This window comes from Bos indicus x Bos taurus, chromosome 20 (genome assembly GCF_003369695.1).
Source record: "Bos indicus x Bos taurus breed Angus x Brahman F1 hybrid chromosome 20, Bos_hybrid_MaternalHap_v2.0, whole genome shotgun sequence".
In the NCBI taxonomy this organism is placed as follows: Eukaryota; Metazoa; Chordata; class Mammalia; order Artiodactyla; family Bovidae; genus Bos; species Bos indicus x Bos taurus.
Window position 1 is genome coordinate 5,252,296 of NC_040095.1, and position 18,000 is coordinate 5,270,295.

At 49.5% G+C, this 18,000-nt stretch overlaps 1 long non-coding RNA gene across 1 annotated transcript in view; it reads left to right on the top strand.

Moving 5' to 3' along the window:
* The window catches only part of LOC113878911, a 69,153-nt gene extending 52,174 nt beyond the window's left edge, over positions 1–16,979 (top strand). The window contains exons 3-4 of the long non-coding RNA XR_003507160.1: positions 14,223–14,261; positions 15,765–16,979. This is a non-coding gene — a long non-coding RNA (uncharacterized LOC113878911). The remainder of the gene's footprint in view (positions 1–14,222; positions 14,262–15,764) is intronic.
* Positions 16,980–18,000: the final 1,021 nt, after the last annotated feature.

An 18,000-nucleotide genomic window follows, 5' to 3' on the forward strand; every position in this document is an offset into this window, starting at 1 on the left:
CCCAAAGGTGGGTGGGGAGGCAGAACGAGAGGTAAAAAGAGGCCGCTTCCAGGCGTCCTTACGCCAGCCCTGGGTCTGCTCTGGCCCTGCCATGCACAGATGTGTGAGCCGCTCCTTCCAGTTGCACTTTGTTGTGGAAACCACCAGGACTCAGGAGAGAGTGGTCACACTGGGCCTCAGAAGGGCCTCCTGGGGGGATTGGCCTGGATCCTTGGGAATGAGGTCAGGGAGGGACAGATGAAGGCAGAGAGAAGGGAAGGTGCTCAGGGAGCGGTGAACTAGGGCAGGGAAGGGGCCCCTCGTCCCGTGAGGGGCGTGCACTGGCTCCAGGCTCTGTGGGATAGGGTAGGGTGACGTATGGAGGGCCCAGGGACAGGCTGGAGTGGCCTTGAATCAAGCTGAGGCCTTGCAGAGTTCTGGGGGCTTTGACATTGGGGTGCAGTGGGTGTCATGCCTGGAGTTGCTGAAGACGCTCCCTGTTCAGGGGGATGGGTTTATCGGCATGAATGAGCGGTGATGTCGTTCAGAATGTGAGGTGTGCTCCGTGGCATCTGTACCGGGGAGAGGCTGGATGACTCACCCCACACCTGGCTGCCTCGGGCTCCAGAACATCGCTGGGTCTGAAGCTCCCCCACCGCTTAGGAGAGGATGGGGTGACCCCAGTGAATGGGGACCAGCGGGAGGCTTCCCCAAGTTCCATAGCGGGAGGCGCCCAACCCCGTCAGGCCCAGGCCTCAGGAACGCCCCCCCACCTCCTCCATGTCCCCCGCCGCACACTGATCACCCAGTTGGAGGATTATTCGGTGACTGTCTGTCCATCTCAGATGCTGATGAGGAGGCTGCCGAGGCCAGAGAGCTGAGAGAACAGAATGAGTCCTCAGAGAGTAGGGGCCTGATGGGCAGCAGAGCTCACGCCCCTCTGGAGGTGGCAGGACCCACTCTGGGCAATGAATGCCCGGAGGGAATGGAATCCTCATTTTCCTAAGAGAAGCTAGAATTCTAGACTTTGATGTGAAATTGCCTGATTTTTAAATGTTGGAAGCCATTTTCTTTTTTTTTAATTTATTTTATTGGAGGATAATTGCTTTATAATACTGGTTGGTTCTGCCATGTATCAGCATCAGTCAGCCATTGGTACACATATGTCCCCTCCCTCTTGAACCTCCCACCTCCAACCCCATCCCACCCCTCGAGGTTGTCACCCAGCACCAGCTTTGAGCCCCTGCGTCAAACGGTAAATTCCTGCACCAAACAGCAAATTCCTGCTGGCCATCTGAGTTTACCTGATAGTGGATATGATTCAATGCTGCTCTCTCAGTCGGTCCCACCCTCTCCTTCCCCTGCTGTGTCCACAGTATCTTCTCTGTGTCTGTGTCTCCACTGATGCCCTGCAAAGCCACTTTCTTTTAGGAATAAACCAGACACACCCAGGGCCCGAGTCCTGTCAGCCCCTTGCCTGTTCACCCTGAACCAGCTCTCAGTCCCACAGGGACAGGAGCGGGTCGGCTATAGCCCCGGGGCCCTGCTCCTGGAAGGGAGGCTGTGCTGCCTGCTGTGTGAACTCAGGAGTGGAGTTTTTCATGGTGTTTCTGGCTGGACCACGGTCGTGGATCCAGAGGACCGTCCTCTTTTGGATACACTGATACAACCGCCTGGGCTCTCTGGCTGGCCTGCTGGCCTGGAGGCATCACGAACGAGCACATCGACCACTTTACCTCTCTGGCAGCGGCAGAACCTTTATTAGCGTCATCCATCCCATCAAGAAGACGTTCCCCCACCATCTTCCCCAGCTACGTGGCTGGGATTTCTGGAGCCCGAGGAAGGTGCTGGCTATGTGCCGACTTCCAGGGCCCTGCTGCGGCTTGGGCGTCTTTGGGCAGCCATGTGTGGGAGGGGACCAAGATGCCGCCTGGCTGTGGGCGGCAGGTGTCAGCACCCCATCTTCTGGACACCTTCCCGGGGCCAGCTTGTTTCCTCAGCTGTCCACCTTCGTTGGTGGAGTGAGGGGCCCTGCAGTGAGCCCAAAGCCAGCTGGCCATTTTCCAAAGTCTTCCTGCGCCAGGGGAGGAGAAAGTCACTGCAGCCCTTCCATCCCAGAAAGACCTCTCATCTTGTCCTGGAGTCACTGGGCCTGGTACCTGAGACCCTCTGGGGATGTGTCCCTCCCCGACTTTTCCCCTGCAGGCCCCATCTCTGCCAAACATCCTGGGCTTTAGCATCTTCCTGTCCACGCAAAAAAAATTTACAGCAGGCTTGCTGGGTGCAAGACCCACCCATCAGACTGAGTCATCACAGACGTGTGTGTAGAAGTGTCAGCTCTGCTGAGCATCAGGGAGGAGAAGAACATCATATCATGAGGCCTGAAACAGGGATCTGATCTCGTCGGGGCTGGGAGGCCTTGTCAGGGAGGAGCATTTGAGCAGCACCCCGGAGGGTAGTTTTTAGCAGGGATTCTGGTGTGCAGAGGTGAAGGCTGTCGTGGCTGCTCCAGGGGTGCGGGCTGGGGGTGTGGGACACCATCAGGAGACGGCGGCAGCAGAGGGAGGAGCTGGGGGGAGCTGCTGGGGGCGGAGTGGTGGGCAGATTTGGGCTATATTTAGGATTTGCTGACAGCTTGGACCTGTGAGTGGGCAGGTGCCAGGGCGCCTGCCGCCTGTGTTTGTGGCTCGTGCCCTTGGGAGGCTGGTTGTACCTCTGCTAAGATGGGGGATCGCGGAGAAGAAGCAGGCTGTGGGGTGGGGTGGGGGTGGAGAGGATTGGGAGGGGGTCTGAGGCAGCCATCTGTCGACGTCATCCCTTTTCCTCAAAAGTGCTCCGCTTCTCACACCTGCAGACTTTTCCAGCTGCCTGGAACACTGGTTCTTTCTGCCCTCTGGGTCAAATGCCTGTTGAGGTTGCAGGGCCCAGGTAGGATGCCCCTTCCTCCAGGCTGCTCAGCTGCATCCCTGGTGGGAGCTCAGCATCTCTTTTTGCTCATAGCGAGTCCCACCTGACCCAAAGGAACATTTCAACTGGGGAGGAAGAAGGTGGGGAAGCTGGCAGCAGGCTGAGGGTCACCGTGGCTTCTGAGAGCAAGAGTGCAGGGTGTGTGTGTGTGTGAAGAGAGAGAAAGAGAGAGTCTATGAGTGTGCATTTGCGAGAGCATGAATGTGTGTGTGTGTACTTGCCTGAGGGAGGAGGGGGAGGCTGGCCTTGCCTGGCCCTGCCATTCCCAGGAGGGCTGTGTGCTCAAGGTCATGGCGTTGGGGACAGGTCCGCCTTGTTTTGTGTCTGGTTCTTTTCCACATCATAAGCTCTGTGCCCTTAGGCAAGCACTATCACCTATCTGAGCCTAAGGGGACTTTGTCTGTAATGGGATTATCATGGCATCTGCCCCACAGGGCTGGTGTGAGATGTGAGTAAGAGATACTTGTAAGAACACTTAGGCAGGACATGAAAGCACTCAGACCTAGTGGCCCTTCACCCTGGCCTCCCCTGCCCTGGGCACACTGCCCTGACCCACCACCCGGGTCCTGTCTCCCGGTCATGCCTGTGCTCAGACTGTGTGCCCATGTGCTTCTGCGGCAGTCAGCAAGGCAACAGTCCTGTGTTTATTTATGCTGATGTGGTTGAAATGATCTTCTCCATAAGCTCTAAGAGGGCTGGAGGGGGTCTTGCTTTGCTCACTGTTGTCTCCCTGGCACCTAGCGGGAGTTGCACACAGTGTGACAAGCATTCATCGGATCTGTGAATGAATGTAGAATGGCAGTCTCTTCCCTCCTTTTCGCCTTCCCTCCTTCCTTCTTGTTTCTTTGACAGCCCATCCCCACTAGCAGAGCCAGCCTTCGCACTGGACCTGGGACAGGCCTCACTGCCCTCGCAGGGTGGGGTGAAGCTGGGAGCCGGAAGGCAAGTGAAATGGCCAAGACAGCTCTGAGGCTCCCCTGAGACTGTGGTAAGGCCAGTGTCAGGCAAAGAGCTGGGGCTTCATTATTGAACTGATGGTTGCTGTCACCGTTCACACCTCTGTGCATACTTGAGAAATTACACTTCCCTTTTTTTTTTCAATCCTAAGGTTCATTATAATTTTGATTACTTTTAAGATCTCCATTCCTGTTTTAAGCATCCTTAATTAAAGCCATTAATTTATATTCAGCCATAATGGCAGAGTTTTCTAATTTGTTAATTATTGTTGAACTTTAACCTGCTAGATCTTACCAGAAGGTAGCTTTTGGCCTGTGGAACTCTTAAAATTGTTAATGAATCTGTTCCTGGTTGTACGTCCCACCAAATAAAACAAATGCAAGAAAGCATTTGCCATCTGAAAGATTGCTGTTCATCCTCCTGAAATAAAACCTCTTCTTTCCCGTTATCTTTGGGAGCTGAGGCTCAAGATATTTACATGGAAGACGAGGAGCGGCCAGCAGTTTGATGTTTTCCATTTTTTTTTTTTTTACCTTCAGGAAATTGCTCTCTTATGCAAGAGAACTGCAAGTTCACCCACAGCAGAGCAGTCATATGATAAATCTGTTTGCAGGAGAGGGAGGCTCATATCCCCTTTGAGAAGCTGCATTTGTTTGCGGGAAGCACGGAGGGAGAGCATTTTTCTGGGGGACAGCGAAGGGATTAAGGCATCATGACAAGCACATGGCTTAGAAATGAGCCCAATTAAAAAAACATGAACCTGTCTGACCCTCATAGGAAAATCCAGAGCTGTCACCGTTCACGCCTTGATTTGAGAAACCAGCACAATTACCTTGGAGATCATTAAGATTCTGGGGGAATGAGTTTTCTGGTTTTGCCTGTGATTTCCATTTTCTCATTACTGACAGAAGCCGCATTTATGGATCTTTCTCTTTTAAACAGGAGCTTCTCAGACTATTAACAATTGGCTTCCCCCAAAGGTATCATGTCAAAGCTTAAATGGGTTCATCTCGGCTGGTTCCGTGAGAACTGTTTCCCTCCCCCTGCCCCTCCCCCTCCTACTTAAAACAGTTTTTTTTTTTTTTGCCTTTGGAGAGGGATTCACAGCCATGGGCAGGCAATTAGATTTCAAAGCTGGAGAACTCCGTTGCACTTTGCCAGGAACTGCTGAAGCAAGCAAGACAGCCCATGGGCTTTGAATGGCTGGCCCGGAAGCAGGCCCTCCCAATGCAGCTCTCCCAGGATGGGCTAGAAGAGTGTGTGTTTGTCTTTGTTCTGCAAAGGGAAATCTAATTTCATCCCTGGAGCCCTATCTGCGTGGTAATTCCGTAGCTAGGCGATACTGGCACATTCAAAAGGCTGGGAGATGGCTGAGTTTGTGAGAGGCTGAGAGCTGGCGGGGTCTGAGAGGGGGACAGCTTCCAGCAATCAGGGCAGCCTTTGGGACTGATTCTCAGCCTTTATCTGTGACTCGCTTCCTTGGAGGGCTGCTATCTCTCTGAAGACTGAAGGCACCTTTGTGTCCTCATCGCACCCTTCTCTCTTACTGCCGACTGAGTCACACGGCTTGGGAATGAGATCTGATTTCCAAAGCTGCTGAGAACAAAATGCCAGCACTTGTTCCAGAAGCAGGCTGGTGCGATGGCTAGAACTTTGAACTAGGAGCTGCCTGGAGACTGACCCAAAATTGTGGGTTGTGTTTGTGACCCCAAACAACGCTGCTTCTCTGGCGCTCATTTTGCTCATGGGGGAAGGAGAATACATAACTGAATAACCAGAAACATATTGCTGGTGATGAGTGCTGGGATTAAAGAGAAACTGAGTCATGTGAAAGAGCAAGCCGGGAAGGCTCCATGGTGGAGGTGACATTCAAGGGGAGACTTGATGAGAAGGAGCCAGCCATACAGAGATCTGAGGGCACAGCACCCTAAGGCAGTAGGTGCAACACCTCTGAGCAGAAAGTGATCTTGGCATGTCTGTGAGGCAGCATCTGCAGCTGGAGCCTGGCAGTCAATCAGGAGAAGGCCTGAAATGTAGGCATAATCTAGGAAGGGGTTTGGGGGAGATGTTGTGTGGTGGTAGTTTTGGAGGCAGGGAAGAGACAGACGACTTGATTTGTGTTTTAAGAAGATCACTGTTTTCTGGATGGAGAATGGATTGGAGGGGCACAAGGCAGGAAGCAGGGCTGCCAATCAGAAAGCTACTGCAGCACCCCAGGTGGGAGAATAAAACCATTTTGTCCTCCAATGACAGAAGGCACCTTCCACAAAACGAATGGGGTTATATTTCTAGGGTTTTGCTTGTTTCGGACATTGAGAACCTCACTCAAAAGTAGGCAGCTGGGTGGAGGTTATGAATGCTTCCTGAAGTATGTTTTACTAACCAGGCCCCAGAAACTCGTTTGTGTGCAAGGATCTGATTTTTGTTTTTTGGTTTTTTTTAGCACCAGCAGCTCTGCAATAATGAAGCAGTGTGGATGGGCTTGAGCACGGTGGATACTCAGAGCAAACCCCAGGGGAGAGGAGCAAAGGCCACAGTCTGTGTTGTATAGCAACAAGAAAACAGAATCGCATCAGCCATGCCTGATTTTCAGGAATGCGCTCCAGACCACGGGTCTGATGCTTAGCTGTCTATAGAAATCAGCACAAATAGGGATGAGTTTAACATATGCTGTATACTTATTTCCCACACGTTGCATAGGCTTCTGATGTGGATATCAGCTACACTGTACAAAGGAAAACGAATCGTGTCCATTTTAGTATGTGATGTTGTACACCATTCAAATTTCTTAAATCCTTTGTGATTTCTGACTTTACACAAGCTGGGAGAATATCATTAGTGTCAAAAATCAGAAAAAATTTCTTTGGAAGGCTTTTGACTGTCATTCTCCCAATTGCTGTATGACTTGGAGCAAACTAGCTGCCTCTCAGGGCCTTAGTTTGTTCTTTTGTGAGGTGGTGCCTCCTTCTCAGGCTGCTGTGTGCGCTAAGTCAGATCTTGACCACACAGAATTCTTGGATAGTGTTTGGGCCCTGGTGTGTTCTGGAAACGTGTCAGCTGCTCCTGATGAGATAGCTTTTCTTCATATGAGTAGGGCTGCATTGGATGTAAAATGCCACGGTTGTAAATAGACAAGGGATAAAAGTGTGACTCTGCAAATCAAACTGCTAGCAAGTCAAGGACTACATGTCAACAACAATGATGATAATAACTATACAGTGAATGGAGCTAGTGCTACTATTAAAAGGTATATTTTCAAAGTCCCGGCAGGAAATAGAACTTCATTCAGATGATTCCATTGAATAGACACTGATGAAGCCACCACTCACATAGGAATGGAAACTTAAGGGAACCAAAGAATTGAAATAAATTCAGAAACTATGGTGCTAGATTTCAAGTTAGGGTCACAAATTCTTCCCACTCCAGTATCCAGGCCCCTCTGCAAAGAGACTTTGGAGTTGCTCCTATGAAAAGATGAATCCATTTTCCCATTCCTTGAATCTGGCCTAGTCTTGGCACTTGCTTTGGTCAACAGAATGTGCCAGCAGTGGTACTGTGAAAGGTCCAAAGCAAGGCTTCTGGAAGCCTTGCAACTTCTGCTTTCACCTTCTTGGAAGATGACCTGAGACTTCCCTGTCCAGAAGCCTGATTTAGCCTAATGGTTGATGCGAAGCCACATAGGGGAGAACCAAGGCGCCCAGCCAATAGCCAGTCAAACTGTCAGATGATGGCAGCTCCATGAGTGATCCCTGACCAGCAGAATAACTGCCCAGATGAGCCCAGCCCAGACTGCAGAATCATCTGCAAATAAGTAACGATTGATTTGAATCCCTACATTTGGGATGATTTGTTGCACACCAATAGATAACTGATACGTCTCATAATAGCGAAAGCTGTTACCAGCCCCAGGTCTGAAGGGTCACACAGCTGCTAGAGACCTACGCTTTAGGAAGATGGCAGTGGGGAAGAAATGCCCCAGCCTCTCTCCCTTCCTCACTTTCTTTCTCTTTGGTGCCTCCTATTCGGCAAACTCAACCAGACACCAGAGGTTGGGAAAGACTGGGTGGTACCGTCCCAAGGGGGCAAGCTTCCAGTGCTGGGAACCACTTGGGGGGTGGGAGGAGGGCACAAAAGGAAGATAGCCAACTGAGAGGAACGAGTGTGAGGCCTCACACTTACTCCGCCTGAGCCCCCAGCCCCTGTGGTTCTGCAGAGCCCTCCATCCTCAGAAAAACCCAAACGCACACACAGCCAGCCCTTCTAACATCGCTTGATTTCCTGAAGAGGAGAGGACAATTTGAGACTGTGCGGTCACTGTTTGTCCTGAGCTTTCAGTGGGTGATTTTCTTCATCGTCTGTGCCATGCTCACCACCACCCAGATGCTCCCCGTTCCCCGTGAAACCTGAAGAGGGAGAATGGAGTGCACACCGATCCGGGGACTTCACTCCCTCCATCCTCACCTCGCAGCACGTTTCCCGCAGGGGAGCCCCTCAGCCACCCTCCAGACTTTGACGAGCTCCCCAGTCCCCGCTGACAGGTTGCTGGCAAGCAGTGCGCTCACAGTTCTGCAGGGCTGTGCACTCCTGCTGCAGACTCCCACTGGCAGCACTCCCCAGTCACGAGGTCGGTGACCTGGACCCCGAAGTTCTACTCTCAGGCTTAGAAGGAGCCAGGGGGCTTTCTTCTAATCCCCGGCCTTGCAGCAGGAAAAACGAAACCGTATTTTCAACACTACCCTTTCATAAGCAGCTAGGAGAGGCTTTGTGAATTGGTGATCATTTCAACTTAATTCTGGAAATGTGGAAAAATGTGATCTTCCTGCTGTTTTACCCTGACATGACATCAACAGACTAGAGAGTGGTCTCACTTTAGAGAGTAGCAGGGCAGGGTTTCTGGGAGGCACGGGTTTTATCCTGACCCATGCAGGGCTAGAGGAAAAAGCCCAGAGAAAAATTGCAGCAGGTTGACTGATAGGGGAGAAAGGAGAGCTTGCAGAAAACCTGGATAATGAATGCAGACAATACGGGCAAAGTAACTCTTTAGCATCTCACAAAAGAACCCAAAGGAGGAGCCAGCTGATGTTGGGATGGTGGAAACGGGCTGCCTGAAGACGATGGCATGCTAGCCGACTCTAGCGCAGATGGACCCTGGCTCCCCAAAGCAGAGCCGGAGAAGTTCATCTCGGGTGTTAACCCCCAGGGTGGAAAAGCAATAGAAGGAATGTGAAAGGGAGTCGCTTCCCTGGGAGACAGACCTAACAGCCTTTCATTCTTGGCCTCAGGGTGCTGGGGTCCTGGTTCAGTGGTGACTTCTTCAGGAGGCCCAGCGTGGGGAGGCTGCCCGGCTGTGTACCCGTCCCACAGCCATAAACAGAGCCCACTGTTTCCTATCCTTTTCTGCTGCGGAATCCAGGCCCATCCATCCTGCTAAGTGACGGGATGTGGTCAGCATCCCACGCTTCCTATCTCTGGCGGGAGCATAATGATGTGCCTCCAGACCTTGGGACCCAAGAGAGACGAGGCTTTCTTCCTGCTGGAGATAGAGAAAGGGCGGGCCAGGGTTTCAAACACCTACCCTTCCTGCAGTTGAATAGACTGGATGTGGAAAAGTGAGAGGCAGCCTGGAAGACTCTGCAGCCTGGCCGGGAAGAGCAATCCGTCAGGGACCTGGCATTTGCCTGCTGACCTCTTATCGGAGTTGCTAAGTCATTGAGGCCTTTGTGCTGCAGGGTTGGGAAGGAAGGGATCACCTCGCCGGCTCCCAGCCTGGCGCCCGCCATTAGCATTTCCCTGACATCTGACTGATATCTTCATTTCACTTTGGTAAACAGGCCACCTCAAGGCCAAGGTGACAGTGACCTCTGGCGCTGCAGGCAGCACAGGATTCTCCCTGGAGACCCCGCTAAAGCACTTTCACGTGGGCCAGGGCTCTTATTTCCCATCCCCACCACACTGAGGAGTGCTGACAAAAATAAATAAATAAAAAGCCCTCCTGCAGAATACGCAGCAGGGTGTGCTGTTCGGAGAAAGAGATGGGAGGAAGGGCGCCAGGGAGGGATGGATGAGGCTGGGGGTGGGGGTGGTTGGATTTAGAAGGTATCCTTTGCCTCTCTGCCTCTAAGAACAATGCGGCTGCCCAGGAAACACAGCCAGAGGCTATTAATAGGCTGGGGCACGAGACTGGCCAAGCTGCTGCATTTCTGACGTTTGGGAAGGATCTCCAGTGCAAAGTTGCTCGCAGGCTCTGATTTTGCAAAGACAATTAAATATAGATCCTTTGGGGAGAGGGGTGGGCGGAGTGTAAGCTGCCGCTTCAGTGCAATTTTAATTCTGAATGTTTCCACGGATCTAGTTGCACGCCTGGCAAGTGCTTTTGAACGTACCCAGTGTGCCAAGTGCAGGGTACACCCAGAAGAGATGCGCCCTGCCCCCAAAGAAACCCATGGTCCAGGGGATTGCAACCCCTTCTTCCTGCAGGGCCAGGGAGGCGACATAAATAAAGTGAAGCGGACGTGCATGAGACAGTAGGGCCTGGTGGGGTCTGTGCGAAAAGTCCTGCGTCTTCTGCACAGGAATTAGGGAGCTACTCAGCCCCAGTCGACTGGTCTTACACAAGAATGACTGCCCAGTGTGGCTGTGCTTTTGTGATTTTTAAGGCGAAAACGCACTTAAGGGTGTTTTAACCTTAGGCAAGTTGCAGTTTCTCTGCCTCATTTTCCCTCTCTTTAGAATGAGGATAAGCTGACTTTGTCTCAGTTCTTCTCAGCATTGTAGATGTTCAAAGAATTATTCGATATTTGTTGAATGAACAAGGTGCCCATTACTAGGTCCACATGTAATTATTTTATAGTAAAAATTAACTTAAAAAAAAGAAAGAGATTTTGTATGATTTTTTTTCTGTTTGTTTTTTTTTTTTTTTTTAATGGAAAGAAATACTGTGGGCCAAACAATGTCTGTTGGTCTGTGGCCCAGGGGAGATCTTATAATAATATATGATAAGGGCTGAAATAGAAGGAATCTCAGAAGCTTATGAGAGCCTGTGTTGGGGTAGTGGTGGCGGGTGGGGAGGGCATTAACCTAGTCAGGGTAGGTGTGGGAGTGTCTTCCCAGTGAAGATGAACTGAGTCTTGAATGATGGTAAAGTGAGCCTAAATCATGACAGAAAGGTTGAGAGACCCATTCCAGGCAAAGGAGGAGACATTTCACTGGCTACATTGCACGTGCCTGCCCAGCCGAAGAATGCATTTGTCAGCCTTCATTGCAGCCGCAGTGGCCGTCGGACTCCCGGTGTCTGTCTCTGAAAGGGAGAGCCTTCAGCCTCACCCTCCCAACTGGCTGATAGGTGTGGTTGCAAGAGCTCAGATGGTGGAGGGCTTTGTTTTTGTTTAAAACTGAGTTACTACTCTCTGCCTCATAGGATATAGGTTAAAGGATTCAGAGCTCTAAAGCATTTAGAGCAAGGCCAGCCCCACACGTGTGCTGCCACAGCATTATCCCATCAGTGCGATGCTGTTGGCAGCGTGGTTCTGCAGTGTTCAGGGGAGGGCAGGGCAAGAAGAGTGCTGGAGCCCGGGCCCCAGCTGCCGCCTTGCACCCCCACTGATGCGCGGGGACGTGCTGACTGCTTTCTCCTTTAAGCTTCTGTGTGTCTGCCTCTCTGATGCAGCACCCAAGCTCATATCCTTCCAACACAATGAGTCAGAAGTCAGCTGAGGTTCACTAGATGAATTATGTCAAACTGCCCCAAAGTGCATGACCCACAACAGTCCAGAGTGACCCTAATACCCAGATGCTTGTGGCTCTTGGACCTTGTGAGCCCTGCGTCTTCTCATGCTACCCTGGCCCACACCACACCGTGCCCTGGAGTTCTCACAACAGTGACAACAGCCAGGTGCCCAGATGATACCTCGGTGGACGGAGCTGAGTTCACTGAGAGGTTGACAGAATCCCTGGGTGACGGGGAATGTGACCGTCACACAGACATTGGTCCCCAGCTAGATCCCTGGGTCTCCTTCCCCCCTACCCTGCTGGGAGCCCATTCATGCCCTGCCTCCCCGCCTCAGCTGCCTGTGACAGCCAGGGAATGCTCCTTGCAGTCCTCTACTTGCAGGGTGTGTAAGTGACCAGGGGCCTGCTGCATCTGTGTGGCAGGAAAACTAAGGTGGTCCATCCTTGGCGGACACAGGACTCCTCTCACAGTAGACTTTGGCAGAAGGACAGTCCTGCCAGACTGTTGCTGCAGCATGACAGCCTAGGGCATCTCCACCCTGTCTCCCCTCTCCCTAACTCAGGGTCAAAGTGCATCATAGTCTGCCTGCTGTCTGCATCCCCCCTCCCTCCCCCATTTAATCCTGTGGGCATTTCCTTTAATAAAACCCCTGTACATGCGTTACTGTCTTTGCATCTGCTTCAGTGGGGAATAGTTACTGCCTACATTTCTTAGAAGAGAGAGATGTGATTAGTTCCTTCACAGTTAGGGGACTTATTCCATCCCAGGACGTTTTGCCTGCCTAAAGAGAACCATGCCTGACTCAGAGTGGTATTCAGAGACCAGGAACACGTTTTGGTAATGGTAGAGCTTTCCTAGCTGCCTTCAGAGCAGACCCTGTCTGCTCTGTCTTTACACAACGAGGAGAGTGGGAGTGCAGTGTCTGGGAGTTGGGAAATGTCTGGAGCTTTGACTAGGCCTGTTTGAATCTCTCGAAGGAAATGGGAGGTGGTTTCATGTACCAGTTAAGGTGCTTTGGAGGCAGGTAACAGAAATCCAACTCAATGATTTAAACAAAGGAGGATCTATGATTCAAGGCAGAGTGTCTTCAGGGCCTGTGGACTCCTTTGTTCTTTATGTTCCCAAGCATCCCGTTTCCTTCCGTCTCACTGCTTTGACACGCTAGGCCTATCAGTCCTGCCTTAGGCTGCTTCCCTCATGGTGCCCAGGTGGCTGCCACAGCCCAGTCATCACACTCAGTTGCAACAATTTTTTGACATAAGTAAGAGATACTGAATTTCTCTGTGTTTCTCATTTTAAGAGTGAACAAACTTTCCCCAGAGTCCTGCAGCAGGACCATGGTCAGAAATGTGTCATAGGCAGTTTTGTGCTTATTATTGTCAGAGGAATGGGACTGTGTGTTTGGCTTGGACAATTGGGATTTAGTCTTGAGCTGAGGATAGGGTTACCTTCCTTGGAGTGGAATCTGAGCACAATCGTGATTCCATTTTTAGTTGGAAAATGTGTTGCTCTTCCTCCACTTCCCACCATTCAAGCTGTTCAGCCCCTTTCTATTTTTGCTGAGCTGTCTCTTGGTCTCCCCAAAGGCAAGAATTTCTTCTTGATCTCTTGACTGCTAAATTGGTTCTATTTAGTGTCTTCCTGAAAGCCAGGAGTGGTCTGATTCCTGAGGTTATTTTACTAGTGAGTTGCCTTTGGCTGCAAATGATTAAAATCTTTTGAAGTAATCATAAGTAATGAAAGAGCTTTTTAAAAAATGACTTTCTGACTATGTGATTTCATATTAAAGATAATCTCTTAAGTTCCCTTCCAGCTTAATGTCTGACCTTAGGACTGCAGACTAGGTGTCCGGCCGTGATGGCCTGTGCTTTGCCTCTGGTGCGCTATGAAACTGGGGGGGAATAAGGGTCCCCCTTAGGGTCTCAGAATCTCAATCCAGCAATTTATTGGGGTGGGCCAGATCTGGGATATCAAGTCATTTCAGTTAAGTGGCTGAGGCTGCCTGGAGCAATACATTAAGAAGCACTCGGAAGTTCAGAGGGAGAAAGTGCTTTGATCTACTGGTGATGTCTGCCAAGGGCACGAGAGAGGAAAGCGACAGGACACCTTTTGTTGACTCTGGGCTAGAAGATCCTGAAGAACCTTCTAGCTCCAACATTCTTTGAGTAGCCAAGGGCACGAGAGAGGAAAGCGACAGGACACGTTTTGTTGACTCTGGGCTAGAAGATCCTGAAGAACCTTCTAGCTCCAACATTCTTTGAGTAGCCACTGCTAGACCTGGTATGATCTTGGGCTTGTATTTCTTCAAATACAGTATTGTTTTGTCTCTAAAATTCTTCGGTGGATACAGAGCCCCAAATAAAATCTTGGTGTGTATCTCTTTATGAATGAATATGTTCTGCTTTGTGTTTTATAGATAAATGTAGATATGGATACGGACATATAGATATGAATAGTGTGTGTATGTAAATGTATGTGTATATAACAGCACATGTACCTACATATCCTCATGTCTGAAAACCTTACCTGATGTCCACTAATCCATTCAATCAATCGCTCAACACATCTGTGTTGCTCACCCATGTTCCAGGTGCTGCCAGGTGCCGGGGATACAGCAGCCAACGAGACGGTAAGTCTTGCTTGTAGAATAAAAGTCTTCAAGAAGCTTTTCTTCTAGGAGGAGAAAGAGACAATAAGCATATGAGTACATCATTGTTTCTTGTACAAAATCGTAGGAACCCGAAGGAGGTGAGGGAGCAGCATCCCAAGCAGAGGGAATAGCAACTGTGAAGGCTCTGAGGCAGAAATGAACTTGGCAAGTCCAAGGGACAGCAGGGTGGCCAGAGTGGAAGGGGCATGACGGCCAGGGGGAAACATCGTGGGGGAGGATGAGAGGTCAGAGGCCACGTGCTGCTGCACTCTGACAGGTGACACTGAGGATTTTGCCCTGAGTGGGATGGAGGGTAGTAGGGTTCCTTAGGGGAGGGGCTTGGTTTTTAAAGGATCCTCTGGTTGCTGCGTGGTTGAGGAGTGTCCAGGGGTGTGTGGGAGGGAACACAGCAAGGGTGGCCGCCAGGAACTGAGTCGGCAGGTGGTTGTAACAGGGGATGGTGCCTCTGGCTAGGGTGGTAGAAGCAGAGGAGAAGGTAGGTAGGGAGAAGTGGTCAATTTCCTGATGTATTTCGAAGATGGAGGTGACGGGATTTGGGGATGGATTTTGTCTCCAAAATGAGGGAAAGAAGACTCAGGGATGACTCATATTTCTGGCCCCGAGCATCTGGTGGAAGGTGGTGCTATTTACCAAGAAGGGAAAGACTGGGGAGAAGCAGGCCATGGCGCAAGGAAATCAGGGTCCTACTTGGACAAGTTAAGATCATCACTAGACAGGGGCAGGGGAGCCCAGAGCTGGAGACAGAAATTAAGTATTACTTGCTGATGTATATTTTAGGACTGTGTGTCAGAGCCAAGGCTCAGAATTTTCTAAGTGTAGTGATCTCCATTAATCCTCCTAACAACATTGTTGGGTGGGCGATACCATTTCTAATTGCATCCAAAACTCTGTTGGTTGTATGGCATGGTCTGATTTCAGACCATGTGAAAAATTGCATCTTAGAATTGATGACATATGGTCATATTGTTCCCATTTTTCAGATGAAGGGACTGAGACTTACGTAGCTAGCTCAGGCTTTCAAAGCCAGTATTCAGCACAGTTAGGATTCCTGTTCTTGCTCTTGTCGTGTTACTGTTCCTCATGCACATGAAATGCTCAGCAGTGGCTGGTTTGTAGCCAGCCTCCTTAATGCGGCCAGTTATCAGCTGTTTAATGCACTGGATCCTAAGCTTGCTACATACGTTCTGCAGATGCCATGCAGTACAGGTAACACACAGCGTAAACACCTGTACAAAGGTCAGGAGCATATAAAAATGTCTTGGGCCTAAAAGCACACCTCTTAGTATATGGTTGTGTAACTTTTCAGACCAAAATCTTCTGGGCTCAAATTTGTATGTATTAAAGCCAGGAACAGATATTCTCAAGAATGAACAGCCGCCATCCTGCCCCAGGCCAGTCTCTTTTGCTTTTGAGTGATTGATTTTGCTCAAGACTTATCCCACTATCCCCCTTGATTTCCAGGGAAAACCAGCTTCCATTAAGTGGAGAGAGTCAGGTCAAAGAGCAGCTGCTGGTGGGGCACGTGGCTGTGACTCCGGGATTTTTCAGGCGTCTGCAGCTGCAGTTTTGGAACTGGGTGAAGGTCATTCCATCTCTTGCACATGGAAGCCTACCTGGATGAGAACTGCAAGATGTGAGGAGCATAAGCCTACACCTGAGTCTTAGATGATCCTGACTTCCTCTCAGGAGCTCAAGGTCGCTCTGAGCAGCATCTATTAATAGGCAGAGTAATTTTGGAGGATTTAGAATTGCTGCTCAGATATTGACATGTGGAAGTGTCTCTGCTTCCATCTCCATGGGACTAGATTGGACCCATCTGGATAATCCATGCTCCTCTCACCACCTGCAAAATCCCTTTTGCTACATAGGATAATACATTCACAAGTTCCAAGGATTGGGATGTGAACATTTGGTGGTGGGGAGGGTCATTAGGTCATTATTAGGGTGACCACATCAGCTTATTCCCTTTATGTCATTAGTGTGTAGAATAGATCTGAAAATTAGTAGCTGTTCGTTAAGTTTGTTGAATGAGTGAATAGCTCCCATGTACAGGGCAGGGACCAGGCAGTAGGCACATGTGAAGTACTGGAAGTGTGGTTTTTCACTTGCTCTTTACAATCACCCTGGGTGGTAGGTTTTACCCCCATTTTACAGATGGGGAAACTAAGGCTCAGAGAGGTGACATTACTTGCCCAGGACCATCCACTTAGGGATGACAGAGCCAGAACTTGAATCTGTATCTTTCCTTTTCCAAAGCCCAAGGCCTATATTTCTGTCTCTGTAGCTAAGGAGGATGTCCCAAACCTGAGCATGCCCCTGCCAGCAGCTGTCTTTCTTATATATCTGCTCACCTTTTCACATCCACATTGCCAGTTCCAAAACTGAGTATCGTTTCACACCTGTCTTCCTCCCTCTCCTTCGGAAAACCCCTTAACTTCTTTTGATAAAATCAGTTTCACCAGCCTGAGGATTAGGGGAGATCGGGTGTAAGTTTTGCCGCTCCATGTGTGGCCCAGAGGCTAGAAGCACTGCCATTGCCTGGAAGCTATTAGAAATGCAGACTCCCAGGGCCCTACACTATTGATCCAGGCTTTGTGTTTTGATACACTCTCTAGGGCTTCCCTGGTGGCTCAGAGGTTAAAGCGTCTCCCTGCAATTCGGGAGACCTAGGTTCGATCCCTGGGTTGGGAAGATCCCCTGGAGAAGGAAATGGCAACCCACTCCAGCATTCTTGCCTGGAGAATCCCATGGACAGAGGAGCCTGGTGGGCTACAGTCCACTGGGTTGCAAAGAGTTGGACACGACTGAGCGACCTCACTTTCACTTTCTAGGTGGTTTGTTCACATATCAGTCTTTTTACATTTATTTTTATTGAGATGTAATTGATATATTACCTTGTATAAATTTAAGGTGTACATTGGTATAAATGTCAGTTGATTTGATGCATTTATTATGTTTATTGCAATATGATTACCACCATAGCCTGTTAGCTAACATCTCCATCATGTCAAATAAGTTCAGATAGTGATCTTTTCATCTTTGTGGTGAGAAACTTTAAAATCTACTCTCTTAGCAACTTTAAAGTATGTAATACAGTATTGTTGACTATAATAAAAATGCTGTGCATTAAATTACCAGAACTTATTAATCTTCTAACTGCAGATGTGTACTCTTTAATCAGCACCTCCCCAGTTCTCCTACCTCCAACCCCGGTAATGACATTCTGCTGTTTCTAATGAGTTCAGTTTTTCTAGATTCCACACATAAGGGAATACATATAGTACTTGTCTTTCTCTGTCTGACTTATCTCACTTAGTATAACGCCCTCCAGTTTTATCCATGTTGTCACAAATGGCAGGACTTCTTTCTTTCCCACAGCTGCATAGTATTCCAGTGTATATATAGGTACCACATCTTCTGTATCCATTCATCACTGACAGACACTTAGGTCCTTTCCACACCTTGGCTGTTGTGAATAATGCTGCAGTGAACATGGGAGTGTAGGTATCTTGTCAATATCCCTGTTTTCATTTCCTTTGGATAAATACCAAGAAACAGGATGGCGGACAAGCAAAAATCAACAAGTGGGACTGCATCAAGCTAAAGCAATTCTCAAAAAACAATCACCAAAATGAAAAGACAACCTGTAGGATGGAAGAAAATGTCTGCAAGTCATATATCTGATAAAGCGTTAATA